Source organism: Nicotiana tomentosiformis, chromosome 5 (genome assembly GCF_000390325.3).
Source record: "Nicotiana tomentosiformis chromosome 5, ASM39032v3, whole genome shotgun sequence".
Taxonomy (NCBI): Eukaryota; Viridiplantae; Streptophyta; class Magnoliopsida; order Solanales; family Solanaceae; genus Nicotiana; species Nicotiana tomentosiformis.
Window position 1 is genome coordinate 85,453,855 of NC_090816.1, and position 15,530 is coordinate 85,469,384.

The following is a 15,530-nucleotide window of genomic DNA, read 5'->3' on the forward strand; positions in this document are numbered from 1 at the left end:
CTCAAATCGGCCTTCAAATCATCATTTTATATTTTAGAAATTTTTTCTAACTAATATCCCCAATTTTTCCAATTCAAATCATCAATCAAACACTAAACTCAAGGTTGAAATCATGAAATATAAATAAAGCCGAGACAAAAGTACTTAGCCAATCCAAATCGTGAAAATCCCCTCCAAAATCACCTAAAATCGAGCTCTCTAGCTCAAAATGTGATAAAATAACAAAAGCCCTCGAAATAGAGTACTATATAAGTTTGCCCTGGGGTCCTCTTCGCGATTATGGGACCTACTTCGCGATTGCGAAGAAAAAATCAAAAGATGTGAAAAATCATACTATGCGAAAGCGGTATGAAGCCCGTGAATGTGACCCCCCAGCTAATTTATCCTACGCGAATGCGACACCATGTATGCGAAGGCGAAAGACAACCTCTGGCGCCCATCCAACCCTGCATCTACGCGATCACGACCCAAGGGACGCGAACGTGGTGAACATCTCCTCTGAGGCTCCACGAACGCGACAAACATCTCGCGACCGCGATGTGCAATTTCCCAGCCACGCAAAATACTCTTCGCGATCGCGATGAACTGTAGAACATCAAAAAAACCAGCAACTCCAAAACATTAAGAAATGGCCCGTAGCCCATTCGAAACACACCCTAGGCCCTCGAGATCACGTCCAAACACACCAACTAATCCCAAAACATAACGCGGACCTACTTGAGGCCTCAAATCACACAAAAAAAACATCAAAACTACAAATTACACCTCAATTCAAGCCTAATGAACTAATGAACTTTCAACTTCTAAAACTCACGCCGAACCATATCAAATCAACTCGGAATGACCTCAAATTTTGCATGCAAATCTAAAATGACACAACAAACCTATACAAATTATCGAAACTACAATCTGAACCTGATATCAACAAAGTCAACTCTCAAACAAACCTATCAACCTTCCAAACCTTCAACGATTCAACTTTAACCAATTCAAGCCAAAAGTACCTAGGAGCCTCCAAATCCATATCCAAGCATACGCCTAAGTTCAAAATTATCATTCGAGCCTAACAGAACTATCAAAACTTTGATCTGAGATCAAATGCAAAAAAAGTCAAACTTGGTCAACTCTTTCATCGTAAAGCTTCTAAACCTCAAACCACAGAACAAAAATACAAATGATCAAAATGAATGGTCGGGTCATTACATTGCCCTTCCTCTCAAAATGCACCACAAACTACCCATGATCCAACCCAAGCTTCCATCGATGTTTGCCCATATACCCAAGTCCATGGTACACACAAAAAAAACACTATATGCATGGAAACCCTAATTCCATACACACCACAACAAACCCTATATACACTTGAACCCCTTAAAAAGGACCTGCTTATTAAGAACATGGTCAAATAGTTGAAGAAGCTATCTGGAAGGGTACAAAATGTCGAGGGAGGAAAAGGTATTAAAGGCTTGATCTATGAAGATTTATGATTTTAACCTAGTGTAGAACTTGTTGGGGGTAACATACCTCCAAAGTACGAAATGTTTGATGGTACTGGTGATCCCAAAGCACACTTGAGAACGTATTGCAACAAGCTCGTGGGTGTGGGAAAAATGGGCAAATTCGCATGAAGTTATTTATGCGAAGTCTTATCGAAGTTGCCTTGTCATGGTATATCAGTCAAAATCCGAAGAAGTGGTCTAGTTGGGTGAGTACGACATCAGATTTTATAGACATGTTTAGATTCAATACAGAAAATGCTTTGGATGTGTTCTGTAGTCAAAACCTCAAGAAGAAACCCACAGAAATCTTCCATGAGTATGCTACCCGTTGGAGATCCAAAACCGCTAAGGTAAGGCCACACTAGAGGAAGAAAAGATGAATAGGTTCTTCGTGCGAGCTCAGGACCCGCAGTACTATGAAAGGTTGATGGTCATCGAAAATCACAAATTCTCTCACATCATTAAGATAGGAGAAAGAATTGAAAAAGGTATCAAGAATGGTATATTCACCAATTTTAAAGCTTTACTGGCTACTAATAAAGCTTTGCAGTCGAGAGGAATCTCAAAGAAGAAAGAAGTGGGCGCCGTGATGGTAGCCCAAGGTCCAAAATCTCCACTCACCTATCAAACACCCCCACAAGTATATAATCCCTAAAATACCATTATACTGCCACCACCTACCATACTTATAATGCCCAGCCAGTATACTACAACTCACCCCCACGTGCCTGATAGGATTACCCTAAACCCTGATCCAACATTGACCGCAGACCACCCATGAAATACATACCTCTCGCTGAACTGATAGCCTAATTTTAGTTACATCAGCCTTATCCCCACAGTCACAACCGAAAATACAGCTCAGTGGATCAACCCCAACAAAATATGTGCCTATCACTCTGGCTTGAAAGGGCACACCATTGAGGAATATAGTATATTGAAGGATACGATTCAAACGATGATCGATACCAAGGTGATACAGTTTAAAAAACCTACACCCAATGTCCACAATAATCCCCTTCCTGACCATACGGGGTGATAAAGTAAACATGATTGAGACTAATGAGGGATGGGACCAAGAAGGGTCCATTAGTCTTATTCGGGAGGGAGACACTATTGTGGCATCCCTTTAATGCCCTCACTAGTTGTGGTGAAAACGAAGGCACTGGTTGAAGTCGAAGTGGCTATACCTAGGCCACCAATCACTGTGATGGTAGATTCATCACCAGCTTATCACCCCAATGTTGTTCCATGGGACTAGGTGGCTGAAGCTAGAAGAAAGTGAAAGGCTAAGGCAGAATTACCAGGAGTCTCTCAAGGAGTGACTAGAATATGAAGAGTGTACACACCAGAGAATCTTGCCCAAGGAGGGATTATAAGGAAACTGCACCAAAACCACCTGTTCTGGAAACAAGTATTGATGACCTATGGAGGGAAGTACAAGCCAAGGAATATTTTGTTGTTGATCACTTGAATAAAACCCCTGATTAGATATCCATCTTATCGCTACTAAAGAATTCAGACGCGCACAAAAATGCTTTGGTGAAGGTATTAAGTGATGCTTATGTGCCTGTTAGCATCACCAGTGGAGTAATGGCGAATATAGTGGAACAAATACTATAACACACAAGATCACTTTCCATAAAGATGAGTTGTCACCAAAAGGTTTGAGTCACAACCGGGCATTGCATATTACTATGCAATATAAAGACAACTTCATCGCTCGGGTCCTGATCGATGGAGATTCAAGTCAGAACATATGCCCTCTAACCACTTTGAGGAGTGTGGGTATAGGCATACCCGAAATAAGGCAAGGGAGCCTGAACGTGAAGGAATTTGACGGATCACATAGAGCAATAATCGAAGAAATTGATTTGAGTTTGAAGATAGGTCCGACTGTGTTCAATGTTGTGTTCTAGGTATTAGACATTTAAATGACTTACAACCTGCTGCTAGGATAACCATGGATACACATGGCTGGGGAAGTTGCTTCTACTTTGCACGAGGTTGTGAAATTTGAATGGAATCACCAGGAGGTGGTCGTTTATGGAAATAGTAACAACCCTTCATAGAGATAGTAACAACCCTATTTTACACCAGCCAAACTGTACCAGTAGTTGAAGGCAAGATGAAGGTAGGAGGAGAGACATTTCACAGCATTGAATGGGTTAACACAGTTGATAAGGGATGATAGTGGAGTGACAAAGTGTTGAGCATGTTGCTTTTGCTAGGATACGAGCCAGGCCGAGGTTTTGACCCTAAGATTTAGGGGATAACAGAACCAATATGGCCACGAACTCAGAATACCACATTTGGTCTCAAGTATGAATACACCGTGCAAGAATATCCGGACTGGTCACCTCCATGGAATGATTTCTACTATACATTGCCTAAACCCATACCACCGTTGTACTAGACATTCTACAAGGCCTATATGATTTAGGGTTTTGAAGAAGATGAGATTCTAGCTAGCAAGAGAAGTCTGTTCCTGGCCAAAGAAGACATGGATTATAACGTGATTTTGGGAGAGAAATATGAGGATCTCACCATCTAGATGGCGGGTGATGGAGATGTCATATAGAACCTGATTGTTATACCATCCCAGGCTCGTCGAGCACCTGGGTAGCTTTGGCAGTATTTCTATTTTGAAATAAGTACTCGAAACGTTGAGTTATGCTTGTTTTGACACAATTTAAGTTTTAAATTAATGCATTGTTTCCCTTTGTTTATTTATGTTATTATCTTTGATTTTTTGGCATAATTATTTCCTATCATGTTGACTCAACAACTATGACATGTAATGAGACAATGCAATACAATGTAAGTGATTTAGTGGAATGGGAGAATGATGTAATACATGAGGAAATAATCAGGGAAGTAGATGATTTTGAGAACAAACCCAAGTAGAATTTAGAGGAAATCGAAACGGTTAACTTGGAGGATTCTGAAATAGTCAAAGAGACTCGTATTAGCATTCACATAGTTCGACAGAGAAAAGTACATTAGATTTTTGAAAGAGTATGAGAACGACTTTGCCTGGCCCTATGATGACATGAAAGTGTTGAGAATATCCATAGTGTCCAATAAGCTACCTACCAACCCAATGTGTCTACCGGTGAAGCAGACTCTCAGGAAATTCAAGCCAGACATGAGTTTAAAAATAGAAGAGAAGGTTACCAAACAGATCAAAGCCAAGGTTCTTCTAGTGGTTGAGTATCCTACTTGGTTAGCTAAAATTGTACTCGTACCGAAGAAATATGGAAAGGTTAGGGTATGTGTTGACTATAGAGATATGAACCGAGCAAGTCCCGAGGATGATTTTATGCTGCCACGTATACATATCTTGATCGACAACTGTACCAAGCATGAGCTCTAATCCTTTGTTGATTGTTTCGCTAGATATCACCAAATCTGGATGGATGAAAGAGACGCAAAGAAAACGACCTTCATCATGTCATGGCATGTGTATTGCTATAATATGATGTCTTTTGGTTTAAAGAATGCCGGAGATACCTACATGAGGGTCATGACTACCCTCTTTCATGATATGATCCATAAGGAGATAGAGGTTTATGTGGATGACGTCATCATCAAATCCAAGAAGAGTGCAAATCACATAGCAGATCTGAGAAAGTTTTCGATAGTCTGCGAAAGTACCACTTGAAGCTGAACCCTGGAAAATATGCCTTCGGGGTCCTTGCTGGGAAACAACTAGGTTTCATGGTTACCCGTCCAGGAATAGAGCCTAGATCCATCAAATATCAAAGCCATCCAAGATCTATCGCCGCCAAAAAAGAAAAAGGATATGATGAGCTTCTTGGGCCGTTTCAACCACATCAGCCATTACACAGTGCAGTTGACGGTAATATGTGAACCAATCTTCAATACGTTGAGAAACGATGTTGCAATAAGATGGACTGAGGAATGTCAAAAAGATTTTGATAAAATCAAGGAGTATCTGTCCAAACCTCCTGTGCTGGACCCACCGGAGACCGGGAGACCTCTACTATTGTACCTATCCCTGTTGGACGGAGCATTTGGATTTGTCTTGGGACAACATAACGAGATCAGGAGGAAAGAGCAAGTCATATACTATCTGAGTAAGAAGTTCATACCCTATGAAGCTCGGTATTCTTTGTTGGAGCGTACTTGTTGTGCCCTAACATGGATAGCCCGGAAGTTGAGGCACTATTTCTGTGCAAACACCACAAATCTCATATCAAGAATGGACCCCTTAAAGTATATTTTTCAGAAACTGATGCCTTCTGGCAAGTTGGCAAAGTGGCCAATATTGCTAACTGAGTTCAATATCGTCTATGTGACTCAAAAGGCAGTCAATGGGAAAGCATTGGCCGATCACCTGATAGAGAATCCTGTGGGTGGATAATACGAACCATTGAAGACATATATTCCCGAAGAAGAGGTGTCATTCATAGGGGAGGATATCACCGAAGCTTATGATTGTTGGAGATTATTCTTCGATGGGGCCATAAATTTCAAAGGCGTAGGCATCGGAGCTATCCTGGTATCAGAAACCGGCTAACACTCTCTGGTTTCTACCAAGCTCAGGTTCCCATGGACCAACAATATGGCAAAATATAAGGCTTGCATTCTAGAACTTAGGAGATTCAGACTTGTTGATACATCAGGTACTCAGGTAATGGGCCACCAAGAATACCAAGATACTACCGTACTTACATTGTGTGCAAAGATTGATCAAGATATTTGCAAAGATAGAATTCAAGCATGTTCTCCGAATTCAGAACGAGTTCGTAAATGCATTGGCCACATTGTCTTCCATGGTACAATATACAGATAAGAATTATATCGACCCCATCCCGATACAGATCCACAAGCAGCCCGCCTACTGTGCCTATGTTGAAGAATAATTTGATGGGAAGCCATGGTTTCACGATGTCAGGGAGTATCTGGAAAAGGGTGAATACCCGAAAAATGCCACGCATACTCCAAAGCGCATATTACAGAGACTAGAAAACTATTTCTTTTGGAGTGGAGGACTTTTATACAGAAGGACTCCTGATCTTGGGTTTGTTAAGATGTGTGGATGCCAAGGAAGCATCCAAATATCTTGAGCAGGTACATGCCGGAACATGTGGACCTCACATGAAAGGATTCATTCTAGCCAAAAAGATAGTAAGGGCGGGATACTTCTGGATGACTATGGAGATTGACTGCATTAGGTATGTACAGAAATTCCACCAGTGTCACGTACATGCCTACATGATATGAGTTCAACCCAATGAACTCAATGTGCCAAGTTCTCCTTAACCTTTTGCCGCTTAGGGCATGGATGTCATTGGCATAATCGAGCATATTGCCTCCAACGAACATAGATTTATCCTGGTAACCATTGATTACTTCACCAAATGGGTCGAAGTCGCCTCCTACAAAGCCATAACAAAGAAGGTTGTAGTGAATTTAGTCCGAGATCATATTATCTGCCGACTCGAGGCTCCAGAATCAATTATCACTCATATGCCTGTTGCACGGTATTTTGCATAGGTCAAAATAAGATTCAACTAGTGGTTCTTTTAATATTTATAAAAGAGAGTCGCCACCTAATATATAAGGCATATTAGGGTACCTATATGTTTATTAGATTATTATCCTAATGGTCTGCTAACCGGTGAGATTTGGTTAAGGGTTCTAGTTTTTATAAGCGGAAGGTATTAGGCTTCACTTAAAATCTACCTGAGGTAGCTCCTTAATCTTAAGCTATGTTCGAGTAAAGAAATATACATACTCTACTTAGTTAGGTGCCTAAAGTCTGCAAATTATTCTAAGTCTTGTTAAATATCTACTATTTTAAAAAGAAGGTTGTGTATGTACTTTTAGGAAAAGGAGTTACAGAATTTAAGGTTTTATTATCTATGAAAAATCCATTGGAGATGTTTATGTTTTCAAAATTGGGAAACAAAATTTCGTGAAGGAATTTCTACATTTTGAAAGGAGTTTGAATGCTTTATCATTAGAAATAAATGTGGCTATTCATGTAACTTAGTGGAATAAAAAACTACTAGAGAATATATCACTGGTTGGGATGGTTATACCTTTTCTTTAAAGTCGATTTCAATTGAAGCTGTACTTTTGAATCTCATTGAGGTTTGTTTAGTTCGCAATCTCAAGCTATGTTTGGTTTTGTTATCTTGAAAATCAACCTTATAAACATCCTTTCGATTCTAATCTTTCAAAGAGAGGTCGTTTCGCTTTTCAAATCTGTTAAAACTCAAAGCTTTATTGAAAATGGTAAGTGATAACAAAATAAAGTCTTTTATTTATCAAGAAAGTGCATGATCGAAGCATTGAAGTGTTACAGTGAACATGATTTTAAATTTGGATTCTCTTTTTTGTTTACTTATGGGCCTTGTTTGCCTATGTTCCTAAAACAATCAAAAACACCAAAAGTATTCAATAATAATGTTAATGTCAGACATATACACAAAATAAACAGCTAACTTCATTGTCTAAAAATGAGAAGGGAAAAAGCAATTGGACTCTCCATATTGGGCTAGTGGACCAGGCCCAACAGATCTACAAGTAGCAGCAGACTCCATAGAGCGGGAAAGGCATCCCAGATTGGAACATGGGCCTAAGTTCCAAAAGACTTGATATGTAGCGACCCGGCTGATCGTTTTGAGTATTACAGCCTCGTTCCCCCATTTACTGCTAAACTTGTACTTTAAAACTGTTATGTGACATGCCGGGGTAATTGGTTCGGATCCGGTGAGGTTTCAGAATGAATTGATATACTTAGTCTCAAGGGTAAAAGCTTAAGTTGAAAAGGTTGACCGGATATTAGCTTATGTGTAAATGACCCCAAAATAGAGTTTTGATGATTCCAATAGCTTCATATGGTGATTTTTAGACTTTGGAGTATGTTTGAAAAATTATTTGGAAGCCCGTAATTAAATTAGGCTTGAAATGGCTAAAATAGAAAATTAAGTTTGGAAGTTTGACCGGGGAGTTGACTTTTTGATATCGAGGTCGGATCCAGTTCTGAAAATTTTCATAGGTCTGTTATGTTATTTATCACTTGTGTGCAAAATTTGAGATCAATCGGACTTGATTTGATAGGTTTTGGCATCGAATGTAAATGTTAGAATTTCTTAGTTTCGTTAAGCTTGAATTGGGGTATGATTCATGGTTTTAGCGTTGTTTGATGTAATTTGAGGTTTCGACTAAGTTCGTATCGTGTTGTAATACTTGTTGGTATGATTGAATGGGGTCCCGAGGGGCTCGGGTGTGTTTTGGATCACTGGTTGAGAAACTAGTTAAGTTAAGGATTTGGAGTTTGACCATGGTCAATATCGGGTTAAGATGGCCTCTGTTCGGTGTTTTTAGTGCGCGAGCAGGTTCATAGCGTGTTTTATGATTGAAACACATATATGATTTGTGTCCAAGATGTTCCGAATGAGTTTTGGGTGCTAAAGCGAACATTCTTTCGTTTCTGATTTTCTGGTGTAAAATAATTACGAAAATGTCATTTGTTTATCTCTTAAATTTCCACACTTCATTTAAATCTTCAAAACATCATATGTCCATCATTTTAAGGCCAAATTGAATGACTCAAAAGCCTAACTTGACTAACATTTCACAAGGAATCCATTGGAGACATCAACAAAGAGTTTCGTGATTGTTTGGCACACGAAACGAGGTAGAACAGCTGGGCAAAAAAATATTTATAATCGAGGGTTTATTTATTTTCTATTTTTGACGAATTGGAGCTCGGGAATAGGAGATTTAAGGGAGATTTTCAAGAAAAACAACGGGGTAAGTGTTCTTAACTCCATATTGGTCAAATTACCCAAATCCATGATTGTTTTTAACATTTAATTAGTGAATTAAGTAGGAAAACTTATAAAATCCTCTTGGTTTAATTTGAGGACTTGAGGGTTGAGTTGATGTCGGAATTTGGTAAAATTGGTATGGTTGGACTCGTTGTTGAATGAACGTTCATATTGTGTAACTTTTATCGGGTTCCAAGATGTGGGCCCCACGGGCGATTTTTGAGTGTAATTTTGGAATTTTTAGGGAAAATTAGTATTTTGATATGGAACTAATTCCTATAATTTGTGTTGTCTGAATCGAATTAATTGTGACTAGATTCGAGCTGTTCGGAAGTTGATACACGCATAATGGAATTTCTGGAGCATTGTTTAGCTTGCTCGACATTGGATTCGGCTTGTTCGAGGTAAGTAACTCTTCTAAACTTGGAGCTAAGGGTATGAACCCTGATTATACCTCTTATGTGAATTTTTTAGAGGTGACGCACATGCTAGGTGACGGGCATATGGGCGTGCACCGTAGAAATTTAGACTCAGTTGATTCAATAAAGCTGCATAATCAATTAACTTGTATTTTTCTATGTATTTTTATGTGTTAAAGAAGCTGAGTTGTGAATCATGTTAGAAATCATGCGTAAGAAAATGTTGGTATTATTGGGACCCACTGAGGTCAGTTCTGCTGTCGAAATATATGTTTAAATTGTAATTTCATACTCAGTCATATACATTCATTGCATATCATATCTCAATCTCTATTGTTATTTATTGATACATCATATCATCATTTTGGGCTAGTTTCATGACACTGTGAGCCCGAGAGACTGGAGAGATTGATGACTGAGTGAGGCCGAGGGCCTGATTTTTGATATATTGATACTATAGCACGTGAGTTATCCGTGCAGCATGTGAGTTGTCCGTGCGGATCCAGATATTGATAATATATCACATGAGTTGTCTGTGCAGCTCGTGAGTTGTCCGTGCGGATCCAGATATTGATACTATAGCACGTGAGTTGTCCGTACAACACGTGAGTTGTCCGTGCAGTTTATAGCGCTTGGGCTGAAGGACCCCCTCTAGAGTCTGTACACACTCAAGTGAATGCAGGTACCTACTGAGTGCAAGTCCGAGTGCCGAGAGATTGGGAGGATTGAGTGACTATGAGGAATGAGTGATTGTAAGGACTGAGTGACTAGGAGGACTGAGTGAATTGATACTCGGATAGTATGCATATGGTTTTATTACTGAGTGGCATCGCATTGACATGCACACTTGACATATAGGCATAGAGATGCATTTTTCCTCATGTTGTACGATATTGCGTCATTCATGACTTCACATACTCATTGGCATGTAGGCATAGAGATGTACTTTCCTCATGCCATTTGAAAATGATACATCCTTTGTGTTGTTGAAAAGTTTTTGGGGAAATCACAATTTAACAAAACATACTCATATTGTGGTGATTTCGGTAAAAGATTTGGGTTTTTACTGATATACTTAAAAAGCATGCCTATTTTTATGGAACTGTGAATGAGCTGAGCATTTTATCTCTGAGTTACTTCTTTTATTACTTCTATTATGTTGTTATGAATTGTTATTGGCTATTGATGTTGGACCCTGACCTTTGTTCCAGCTCGTCACTACTTTCAACCTAAGGTTAGGTTTGTTACTTATTGAGTACATAGGGTCGGTTGTACTCATACTACACTTCTGTACCTTGCGTGCATATATTGAATATTGATGTTGTTGTGATCGGCGAGAGCTGGATTTGAAGATCTACCTCTGTTCCGGTCATAGCTTCCTTTTGTTCATGGTAGCCTTAGATTTATAAAAATTTGTTTATGTATATTTCGAACATATGATGTATTTATTTCATACCAGCTTTGTAAATTCTAATCTAAGAAGCTCATGATTTGTACTACTAGTTCTTGCAGAGTGTATTAGAGTCAGTTAAATATTAATTGAATTGGATAGTTGTTAATTGGCTTACCTGATGGGTTGGGTTAGGTGCCATTACGAATAGGTAGATTTTGGGTCGTGACATGACAGGACCAGTTCAAACATGCACACAAAACAAATAAAAGACAGTTAGTGAAATAACTATGAGGCACAACAAAATAAATCTCAACAAGTAAACAAGATTAAAGAATACAGTGTAATCAATTTCATTGGTGTTAATCCTAAAAGGATTAATAAGAGTCAATGACTAAAGTCTTAGAGTAAAACCTTAATCATCGACAAGATACCCTTTGGATCTCTGGCACTTCGGAGTTCATAAGGGTCTCGTGGACCGTGAGCAGTGCTTGTGTCAAGGAAGGACATCTTAACCACAAACTAGGTTTCATCCTCAATACCCTCAATCATTTACACTTACTCTTCCTTAAAGTTTTAAAGACAAATGAGGTGTTCACTTAGTAATTAATATGAGAGCAGCATTAGACACAAAGGTGCAAATACACAGAGTTCTGCTAGAAGCTATAGAGATCATTATCCTTAGAGTGTAAGAATATGAGCAGTTCGGAATTTTAGACCCCAAAACATGAAGGGAGAATACTTGCACATGGGCTTATGTGGTCCAATAATATCAATGACCTTAAATTTATTTATAACATGTATCAAAACAACTAGGAACCCTATCACACAGATGTAAGGACACATAGTTAGTGACAAACTATCAGTGAACCATTTCAAGTTTAGAAGTGCTTAGTTGAAGGATCTAAGCATTGGGAAGTTACAGGGAAAGACCTATACATTAGTTGCATTAGTCCTACTGGGGTTCAACTTTTCCAGAATCTTTACCTAGGTTCAGAATACTTCAACATACGTTTAAGTAATCTCCAGAACAATCAAAGTAAGCATATACATAATTGAGACCTTATTCTACTAAAAACATGTACTAACAACCTTGTTCAGGCTTCCTAAATATAATAACGACCGGCAAAGACATCAAAGTAGGCAGGAGGTTCAGTTTTAGCCTAGTTCATTCATAATAGCATGATATCTAGTCTATGAGGTTCTCAAACAATTTTAGATTCATAATCAATATTCATACAGACAAGGATATCAACCAGATATGGAACAGTGGATAAGGATGTTCATTTAACAGGACTAACAAGTATTAATGAGTTTACTTAAGCCTATGAGTGATCAGGTTACACCAGTAGACTTCCATTTCAGATCCTATGTTACTCAAGTGGTTAAGTTATTAAGGCAGACAGGGTTCAACTTTCAGAGCTATTTTAAAATGAAGAATATAGTAATTTAGGCATGAAACTTTCTCAAATGACAAATAAGTAAAGGTTCATGAGCATCAATAGACAAGCAGAAGTGTAATGAACACCAGCATGGAGGTCAATAAGAGTTATTTAACTAGCATGCATTGAGGTTCCAGACAGTCACTGCTATAGAGTTCACATAATAGGTAAGGCTTTAAACTATTTAGCTAAGATCATTAAGTCAAATGTAAGCCATGAACTATGGTGAGAATTACTTTCCTTGGATAAAAAATAGTACGGTATAACTTCACTAATGCAAGGATCAGTACAACACAATGTAACAAATATGAACTTTTAATAGGATATTAGGAAAGGTCTAAATCAATGATGAATTTTTACTTGAGCATGAGAAAGATCGACCCTTGAATTGTTCAACCCAGAGGTCAAATCTTAATGTCTAAAGATCACTACGCTTGACCTCTAGATAAAGAATAACGATGATGATCTGAAGATAACAGCCATGCATGCCAGGGACAAAACTGATGAAATCCGGAGTCATCCTTTTAGGTCTAGGGTTTTGAATTCTAACGACGAAAGGGGAAAAGAATCAGGAGGGATTCACGGCTAATAGGGCCAGAGAAGATGATTTAGGCTCGATTGAGATAACCTTGCACTAATTTATACAAGGTTTTTAGGATTGATGGATTATAGTGGTTGAGAGAAAAGGGAGAGAAAGAGGAAAGGGAGGCTCCGTTCAAAGTGTAAAATGATTAGGGTTAGGAGTCGACTGATTGGTCTTTAAGGTTTAAAGTGGGAGATATATTGTGGACCGTTGGATAATTTGATCAATATCCCTGATAATTCAAGATATAATATTCGATAAATTAGTTAGTAGGGAAAAAAAGGGGACCGTTGGATCTGTGAGATCCAATGGTTGGGTTAGGATCTGATGAGACGTTTAAAATAAAGGGAAAAGTAGGAATTATCATGGACCGTTGATGGCTTGGATCAACGGTCCATATCCTTTGTGTTTTCTCGTGAGTGAAGGGGACGCGTGATCAACGGTCCATATTCACTAAATTTGAAACTAAGTACGGATTAATATAAAATAATAAGCGATGTAATTAAAGTCAAAGATTAATTGATTAAATTAATTGTAATACTTGTTTATTAAAATATAAAGGTCATTTTTATAATTCTAAAATAGTAAGGGAAATATAATTCATAAATATTTAATACCAAATTATTAATTTAACACTATTAATTACTATTTCCTATTATATTTATATAAAAATAGGTATTATTGATTAGAAAATATTTTACCACATTTCTTTCGAATTATTAAGCATAAATATTTTAATTTTAAAAGGGAGGTTCAAAATTGGTCGTCAACAGCTGCCCCTCTTTGACTGGAGACAATGAAAGAATTTGCGGGCAAAGAAATTGATTCAAGACCAATTTTGTCCCGACTTTAGGTATGTATTGCAGGAATGGCATATGAATGTGGGAAAGATTAAGAGTTGTAAGATTAGGTAAAGATTAGGGCCCGAATTATGGCTTTGAATTGCCAACATATCTCGCACTTAACGAGCATCAGGCCTTATGTAGTACTGGGATGATGGTTTGTAGAGAGTAGTACTTGCAGGAATTGCCCAAGTATCGTGTTATGACAATACTACGAGATGGATAGATTTTGGAACCCGGAGTGACTCTATGATTTGTAGCTCGATTATGAGACTTGACAGACTTGACACTTTTGGAGTTCTGTTGATCGGACTGAGCTAGAGTTTGGATACATTAGCTCGCTTATGAGTTTGTTGTCCCTCATAGCGGTGTAACTTGGTTTGCTGCTTAGAAGAAGTTCTGCATTATAGTGTTTGAACCCGCAAAAGAAGATACACATATACCTATATATCATATTGCAAATACGTTAAGATATGATGTAAATAATGCAGGAATGATGATGTCTGGCTGCCGGCCAGCCGTTATTTGGGATCTTGGGGCGATGGGACGTTTGACTCTGAAGTCTCTAAGATCTAGAGAATTATCTGGGATGTCAGGGATGGGAATTTGAATTTGACTTGATTGTTATCCGGGTTGTGTACCGTTCCATAACTGTCAAAGCATTAATTCTCCTCGTGATGGGAGTATCTCCACGTGCTAGGAGTAGTTGACTTTAATAATGTAAAAACCTCTACATGATGGGAATATCTCCACGCGATTGGAGTAGATGACTTTGAGTGTAAAAATGCTTGTAAGCTGCAAAAATAAAATGTCAAAACATTCTACATAGAGCAGATAAATAAATAAGAATGCCCTAGAGATACGCTTGACTGCCTAACTAACTTGTGGTCGTCGATCGGCGGAAAGTATGGCGGAATTAGATGGTCCATCCTTTAATTGGCGAAGTTGGCAACGATGTTTGCAACTATCTACTTGGAATCTCCGATATGGCGGAGTGACGATGCGATATGTGTGAAATGCTCCAGTTGACAAAGCCAATTGTTTGCTACATACAGGACTCTGATTGGCGAAACCAATGGCTCGATATATACAAAGCACTCTGATTGGTTGAGCAAACGATTTATTATACACAGGGCTCCGCTTGGTGAAGTGGGTTATCTGTTATGTACAAGGTGCTCTGATTGGTTGAGCAGATGGTTTGCTATATATAGAATACTCTAAATGCATCGAAGGCTTGGTCCCAGAATACCTGCAAAGAATTTGAAGTTAGTCCTTAACCATATGAGAAAATAAATTGAATAATGAAGGAGAGATAAGGGCTCATGAGATGGTAGTTGGCCAGCCATCGCTCCTAGTGTGTTCTGGTATCCTTCTATTCCTGTCAATCCTTTGTTCAAAGAAAAAATCTTAGTAGGTGGGAATTGGTTTGGTGTTGATTGTAGGCCTGGCCTTGCCCCGAATCTAGTGGATTATGCCGCGAAGTTTGGTAGGTGGAAGGATAGAGTTTTCAAAAAATATTTTGAAAATCATTTATTTTTATGGCAAAT